Raw genomic sequence first — 8758 nt, 5'->3', positions numbered from 1 at the left:
AGGATCTTTATGTAAACTTTAGTCCCTCTCAAATTGATCATTTCGTAGACGATGCTACGGCCTGCCTACGGACGACTTTAGACTCTGTTGCTCCCCTTAAAAAGAAGACGATGAAGCAAAGGAAACTAGCACCTTGGTATAACTCCCAAACTCGTAAATTAAAGCAAAGTAAATGGCGTTCCACCAAACTGGAAGAATCTCGTTTAGACTGGCAAGACAGTCTGAAAACCTATAGGAAGACCCTAAGAAAGGCCAGATCAGACTACTATTCATCACTAATAGAAGAAAATAAGAACAACCCAAGGTTTCTTTTCAGCACTGTAGCCAGGCTGACAGACAGCCACAGCTCTATTGAGCCATCTATTCCTATAGCTCTGAGTAGTGATGACTTCATGAGTTTCTTTAACGATAAAATTATAACAATTAGAGATACTATTCATCACCTCTTTCCCCCAACCTCTAATGGGTCACCTTTAACTGACAGACTGCTAGAAAGAACGACTAGACCTGACATATACTTAGATTGCTTTTATCCTATAAACCCTCAACAATTAATGCTAAAGGTCTCTTCAGCTAAGCCATCTACCTGTCTCTTAGACCCCATCCCAACGAGGCTACTTAAAGAAGCGTTACCCGTGGTTAACACTTCATTGCTAGATATGATCAACATGTCTTTATTGACAGGTTATGTACCGCAGTCATTTAAAGTAGCTGTGATAAAACCTCTACTGAAAAAACCCACCCTCGATCCTGAGGTCTTAGCCAACTATAGACCTATATCTAACCTTCCCTTTCTCTCCAAGATCCTTGAGAAAGTAGTCGCTAATCAGTTATGTGATTTTCTACATAGCAATAGCTTATTTGAGGACTTTCAGTCAGGATTTAGAAAGCATCATAGCACAGAGACGGCACTGGTGAAAATCACTAACGATCTTCTAACTGCATCAGACAAAGGACTTGTCTCCATACTTGTCTTATTAGATCTTAGTGCTGCATTCGATACTATTGACCATACCATCCTCTTACAGAGACTGGAACATTTAGTTGGCATTAAAGGAATCGCACTAAACTGGTTTAAGTCCTACTTCTCTGATCGATCGCAATTTGTTAATGTTAACAATAAACCCTCCAATTACGCTAAAGTTAACCATGGCGTTCCTCAAGGCTCAGTGCTTGGACCAATTCTATTCTCCTTATATATGCTTCCTCTAGGCAATATTATTAGGAAACACTCAATTAACTTTCACTGTTATGCGGATGACACCCAATTATATCTGTCAATCAAGCCAGACGAAACCAGCCAGCTAGCTAAACTTCAAGCTTTCATTAAAGATATAAAATCATGGATGGCCTACAATTTCCTGATGTTAAACTCAAACAAAACCGAAGTTATTGTCCTGGGCTCCAAACCCCTACGAACCTCATTAGCCGAAGATATAATTACTCTGGATGGCATTGCCCTGGCCTCCAGCACTACTGTCAGAAATCTAGGAGTTATTTTTGATCAGGATCTATCCTTTAACGCCCATCTAAAACACACCTCTAGAACAGCCTTTTTTCACCTTCGTAACATTGCTAAAATTAGGAACATCCTGTCTCAAAACGATGCAGAAAAACTAGTCCATGCATTCGTTACTTCCAGACTGGACTACTGTAATTCCTTATTATCAGGATGCTCAAATAAGTCCGTTAGGACTCTCCAGCTGATCCAGAATGCTGCAGCGCGTGTTCTGACAAGAACTAAGAAAAGAGATCATATTTCTCCTGTATTAGCTTCTCTCCATTGGCTTCCTGTAAAATCCAGGATTGAATTTAAAATCCTTCTTCTGACCTATAAAGCTCTAAATGGTCAAGCTCCTTCATATCTTGAGGACCTCTTAGTACCTTATTGTCCCACTAGAGCACTACGCTCCCAGAATGCAGAGTTACTTGTGGTTCCTAGAGTCTCTAAAAGTAGAATGGGAGGCAGAGCCTTCAGCTATCAGGCTCCTCTCCTGTGGAACCAGCTCCCAATCTGGGTTCGGGGGGCAGACACCGTCGCTACATTTAAGACTAAACTGAAAACTCTCCTCTTTGATAAAGCTTATAGTTAGGGAGTGAGGAGTTGCAGTGAACGCCTAGACCGGCGGGGCAGGGTGTATAGCTGCAGACACAGCACCCCTGCTTTTCTCTGCTTCTCTTTACAGTCATCATATTTACCTATCGTATCATCAATAATATAGTGCCTCTCCTAGTTATGCTGTTATGATTCTAGACTGCCGAGGAAGTTCCTTCTTATGACATGCTCTTTTCTTTTGTTTCCTTTTATGCACATCCTGTCTCAGAAGTGCTTGTTACTAACCTAGCTCTGGGGAGTTTACTCCCCGGAGTCCTTATGTTTCTTCTTCGCCCAGAACATCGCCTCGGATTAGGGCGACACCAAGACCTGGGTCTTGGGTGCAGCTGTGGCTATGGACCTGCTACACCCTGCTACGCTCTGCGATTCCCTGCAATGCCCGGCTACGTCCTGCTGCGTCCACCGCGTCCACCCATGCTCTGCTGTGCCACGCTACATCCTGTACCGTCATAACCCCAACCGTCAGACACCGCCCACCAAGAGTCTGGGTCTGCCGAGGTTTCTTCCTAAAAGGGAGTTTTTCCTCGCCACTGTCGCAATAGCCACTGCTAATGCTTGCTCTTGGGGGAACTATTGGAATTGTTGGGGCTTTATAGAGTGTGGTCTAGACCTACTCTATCTGTAAAGTGTCTCGAGATAACTCTTGTTATGATTTGATACTATAAATAAAATTGAATTGAATTGAATTGGTCCGGCCACAGTTTTATAATGTACCAAAAATATTTTTACATCTCTCGTGTTTTCTGTGCTAATGCTTCCTACGCCACCCCGAATAAACACCAACGAAGAAACCCTGACCCCCGCAGTACGAGCACACACTCACACACAGACATGCTCGAAAACATGATCACCGCTGCCAAGCCTCCTAGTCACCAACACCAGATCGATCGCAGACAAAATGGATGAGCTACAAATAAACACGGAACTGCAGGTTGAGGAGTTTTCGGAGAGCCTGTATGGTATGACTGTGTTAAATGCCGAACTGTACTCAACAAATAACATTCTCACACATGTGTCCTTGCCTTCAAGATGCATGAGGGTGCTGTGGATGGCAGCGTTGACAGCATCGTCAGTGGACCGGTCCTGTCGACATGCAAATTGTAGTGGGTCCAGGGTGGCTGGGATGATTCTTTTGATGTGGGACATGACTAACCTTTTAAAGCACTTCATCACAGTCGGGGTGAGTGCCACGTGACTATAGTCTTAAAGCAGGTCACAGTATTTTTCTTTCGGAGGGTCACAACGGTGGTGGACTTGAAGGAATTGGGCACAGATGATTGAGTAAGGGGCAGATTGTAGATATCCGTGAGCACATCAGCCAGCTCCGCTGAGCAGACCCTGAGTGCTCGCCCAGGGATGTTATCAGGGCCAGCTGCCTTCCTTGGGTTTATTTTCCTCAGAGCAGCACGCACCTCCACCGATGACAAGGCAAGGCAGCTATATTTGCATAGCACATTTCACCAACAGGGCAATTCAAAGTGCTTTACATAAAACATTATGTAAGACACTGAGAGTTGTGTGTCTTGTATGCCCCCTGTGGTCAGAACCCTGTGATGGTTGGTGTTGATGGCTTCAAAGTGGGCATAGAAGTTATTCAGGTTATCTTGTAGGGTGATTTGGCTGGATGTGACTCCTAAGTTCCTCGGTCGGTAGCCTGTGATGTGATGCAGCCCCTGCCACATGCGCCTTGAATCTGTGGTGGTGTAGTATCCCTCTAGCCTCAGTCTGTACTCTCGCTTGGCCTGTCTGATAGATCTACGCAGGCTGTTTCTGGCCTTTTTGTAGTCTTCAGCACTGCCTGAGACAAATGCAGTGGAGCGTGCACGTAGCATGGACCGCACTTCAGTTAATCCAGGGTTTGTCATTGGAATAGGTGTGTCTTGTAGGTATAATGTTCTCAGTACATGTGCTGACAGCAGTGGTTTTAAACACACCCCAGTCTGTACTTCAAAAGCAGTCCTGAAGCAACAGATCAGTTTCTTGTTCTTCTTGTTCCATTTTAAGATTACATGAGCATGAGTAAGCCAAAACAACTAATGCTAAATAATATACAAGGCAGAACAAGGCAGTCTTGTGAAAATTGATGCCGAATTGACAATTTGCTTCAAAGTTTTCGGAGTTGAGCTCCATGAAGTGAGGCGACAGCCAGCAGGCGCCTGCCCCGGCCGCTAGCTCGTCGCTCGGCCAGTCATGCTCAGAGACCTCGCTGTGAGCTGGAGGTCTCTCAGACCGCTCTCGTAAATAAGAGGCTTTTATTTCACCGTTGACGGTTCGTTTTTTAAATATCACAACACATGTCCATCACGTACATATGTACATATTTATTTATTATTGTGCTGCTGTTTCATTATTGCTGTTATAATAACAGTGTTATTATGTGCTGATGTGCTGCTGTTTTTTATTATAGCTTTGTTTTATATACAGTTTAGTGTATTACGTGTAATGATCAGTGGTGTAATATAACTATGTACATTTACTCCAGTACTGTACTTAAGTCCAAATGTTGAGGTACTTGTACTTTACTTGAGTCTTTTCTTTTCATGCCACTTTCTACTTCTACTCCACTACATTTCAGAGAGAAATATTGGACTTTTTACTCCACTACATTCATCTGTTACAGCTTTAGTTACTAGTTACTTTACACATTAAGATTTATGCACACAAATCTGATGTTTTATTATAAATGAAACTAGCCAACAATATAACCCTATATAAGTTCAGCTGAGATGATGAGACCATTAAATGAGAATGAGATGCACCTCCTGTTGAGTGAGAGCACAGTAACAACCCTGATTGGTTGGGTCCATTCACAGTGTTTCCTGCTTAATGAAGGTGAAGTTAATGTTCACCTTCAGACAAACAACAAAATCAGATGAAATTACACTGCAAGACCAAAACTTGTATCTTCTGTTTGACACCTTAAAAGGAAAGGGAAACAAACTACCATCATCTTTAATTTGGTTCATTGTTTTCTCAGAGCTCTGAAAGTTTTGATAAAGTATTTGTCTTTCTTCAAAAGTGTGTTTAAATCATTTATATTCCTGCGTGTTTTTCAGAGGAAATCTGGAACACTTCCGGACTTTTATTTTGAAGCTCAGCAACTGATCTGTCCCGGAAGCTGTAGTCTTCACTGCGGCTAACTTCACACTTTGAACAAGATGGCGTCTAGCAGAAAGGTGTGTTAGCAGAGTGTCTTTGTTGTGTTGAGAAAGAGGTAAAATGTGTAAAGTCCAGATGCTGAGAGCGTTGGTGGAGCAGCGACTAACTGCGGCTGCTGAAGAGATATTTGGGCTGTTTGAAAGAACGATAGCAGAGTACGAGGAGGAACTTTGTCGTTCAAAAGAGGAGAACGAGCGACAACGGGAGCTACTGGACGCTGTTTACAACCCTCAGCTTCGGCTACACAGAGCAGGTTTGGTCATTAAACCTTCAGTTGATCTTTCTCTCCTTCCTGTCATCTCTTCTCTCAGCAACCATATGACGATAGGACGTATGTAAATAAGCATTTATTCATAAGATCTATTGTAATCTTCGCTCTTTAACAGGCCTTCGCCAAACCCACCAGACTCCATGTAAATAATCACTACTTTTATCATCGCAAAAACACACTGCATTCAAAGTGGACAGAAACACAATAAAACTATCAAAAGCCGTCTTGGTTTGTCTTTCCACTGTTCCAACAATCACCACTCTGGTTTGGTTGAAATAAACCCTTAATTCACCGATTTACATGTGGAAATATGCTGGTTCTATACACGCTAAAAGTACTGATTATTTACATGGAGTCTGGTGGGTTTGGTGATTTCGGGGCTGTTTTCTAGATAAACAAAGGTTCTTATTTAATAGGTATTCCCTTAGGACTGTATAGGTGATGGTTACATAGTAGTGATGTTCACCTTGGAACACAACAGCACAGTATTGTAACCACTGAGGCTTTGTGTGTGTGTGTGTGTGTGTGTGTGTGTGTGTCTGTCTGTGTGTCTGTGTGTCTGTCTGTCTGTTTGTGTGTGTGTGTGTGTGTGTGTCTGTCTGTCTGTCTGTCTGTCTGTGTGTGTGTGTCTACAACAAGAACACATACAAGATACAAAAACATAATGAGAATTCAAGTAACCATATACTTAGCTTAAATTACTTATTTCTAGCAATGGTAGTCAATTTATCATTAACTGAAAAGAAATTACACTGCTTTCTTCATTATTTATATATATATATATATATATATATATATATATATATATATATATATATATATATATTAGGGCTGTCAGCATTAACGCGTGCGATTAAGGGCCGACGCAATGCGATTCATTTTTTTTAATTGCATGCCGGCATGCGATTCATTTATTTTACACTTCACTCGGCTTTGCGTCGTGCCTAACGGCTACTATTTTGACCCTTTGGCGCTGCCGTACTTCTTCATAACACATCTTCTGCTGCAGAATGCAGGCAGCCTGCCGCCATGGAGAAAGACAGCAGCAACATCCTTCTGAATGGCGCTTTTCTTTTAAAAAAACTCCCAGACGGCTCAGTAGACAAGTCGAAAGCCATATGCACATTGTGTAAAGCCGAATTAAAATATCACCGAAGCACATCAAGCTTGAGCTACCACCTACGAGCTAAGCATAGTAGTACAGTTAACGTGATGCTAGACCACCGGCCCTCGGGGGGCGGGGGAGAGATGAATGCTCGGAAATAAGAGGTTGCTGTGGCCCGCCATACAGGTTAGTTTGACCAGCGGGCAGCAGCGGTGGCCGTAGCGGGGGGACATCCTCAGCGGTGAAACGCGAACAGGTGCTGGAGTATAACCTAGCTAGGTGGAAAGCTAACGCTAGCCGGCCACCTGTTCCATCCATCCTGCTTGCAAGTGTCCGCTCATTAGACAAAAACTGGACTACATCCAACTTCAACCAAACTCCCAACGCGAGTTCAGAGACTGCTGTGTTTTTGTTGTTGTGGAAACAACCGTGTACCGGACGATCCAGCCTGTTTCTCTGTCGCCGGGTAAGAGTGGAGATGGGCTGTGTTAACACGGACTTGTGCAGAAATGAGCTGCTCATTAACCGGTGATCACTGGACATCAGTGAGTAATCAACATTATTTAGGAGTTACCAAACACTAGATTGACTCTGGTAAGGACATACACACACACACACACACACACACACACACACACACAGTCACAGCGCAGCAGCAGAGGCGGGGGGGAGAGAGATACCTGTTTCTCTTCGGGAGACTTGTTTAAATTATGACAAATATGCTATATACATTAGATTAAGTATTTAGTTCATACTTTTTAGTTCATACTTTTTTTGGTGTATTTGTTTTCTACTATAAAGACCGTTGCCGTGCATCACTCCCTTACCCCTCCTACCAGTCCCTATGGCCACTTGGCCAGTGCGAATGTAATTGGAAGGAACAGTTTTGGGGGAGAGTAGTTAGTAGAACTGTTTAGAAGTGGACATTTCCTAGAACTACGTTCCTGGAACTACTTGGTCGGAAAGCGGTTTATGATGGATAGAGCACACAGCCTTGTAGGCATCCTTCATGTTGCTGTACACTTGGTCCAGAATGTTCCTCTCCCTTGTTGGAAAGCTCACGTGTTGATGGTATTTGGGGAGGACAATCCTGAGGTTGCAGTGATTAAAATCACCAGCCACAATAAACATGGCATTCGGGTGTGCAGTCAGCAGTAGTGTGTGTGTGTGTGTGTGTGTGTGTGTGTGCGCAGTTACGTGATCTGCTCGTGACGGGATGTAAACAGCCAGCAGAAGCACAGCAGTGAACTCCCTTGGTTAATAAAAGGGTCTGCACCGTACCAACAACAATATCAGCTGAGCAGTGTTTTTCAACAACCCGCACGTCCCCACACCATCTGTTGTTTACGTACATGCACTAGGGCTGAACGATACATAGAATTTTCATTGTCATCGCGATATGAACTAGCGCGATGAACACATCGCAACAGACAGCCTGACACGATGAATAAGGGAAAACAGTTTACACACTGAGACGACGCGAAGCGTAATACGTCTCCATAGCAGCAGGCGGCGCTGCTCTGTATTGTTTCCATTAACAGTCTGATTATTTACCAGAAAATGAATACCGGCAGCTGATTGGACGAACGTGTCACATGGTTCTTTTTTCTCCAGAAATTCACAGCCAGACTGTCATGGCATCTCGTTCAGAATATGATCTCATATTGGACTAAAATAGTTCACCGAAACGTGTTTCTGAAAACATTTTAAGAGAGAAATAGGCCGTGCAGTTTCTGAATCTGTCTTCATTTCAGATCAACAAAGGTCAGTTTAAAAGATTTTCGTCAAACGTTAATTTCTTATAGTTATAATGCCTCATTTATGTGTAATTTGTTCAGTAAAAGCATGTCAAAAATGATCTATTTGAGTTCTTTATTTAGTGGGAATAGGCTATTCAATGTTTAGGTTCGCAAAGAACCTATTAAAGCACTAAGACATGGGAACAGTACAGCTAACATTCACATTTGAATATTTATCGCAAGTCATATCGTCATCGCAATATTAAACTATGTTATCGCACATCGCAGCTTTTCCTCATATCGTGCAGCCCTAACATGCACCGTTTTTTTTTTTTTTTTAATCCATTACCTTATTAGCCTAATTGGGT

Source organism: Sander lucioperca, chromosome 16, assembly GCF_008315115.2.
Source record: "Sander lucioperca isolate FBNREF2018 chromosome 16, SLUC_FBN_1.2, whole genome shotgun sequence".
NCBI classification, from domain to species: domain Eukaryota; kingdom Metazoa; phylum Chordata; class Actinopteri; order Perciformes; family Percidae; genus Sander; species Sander lucioperca.
Note: the sequence above shows the minus strand (reverse complement) of the source record.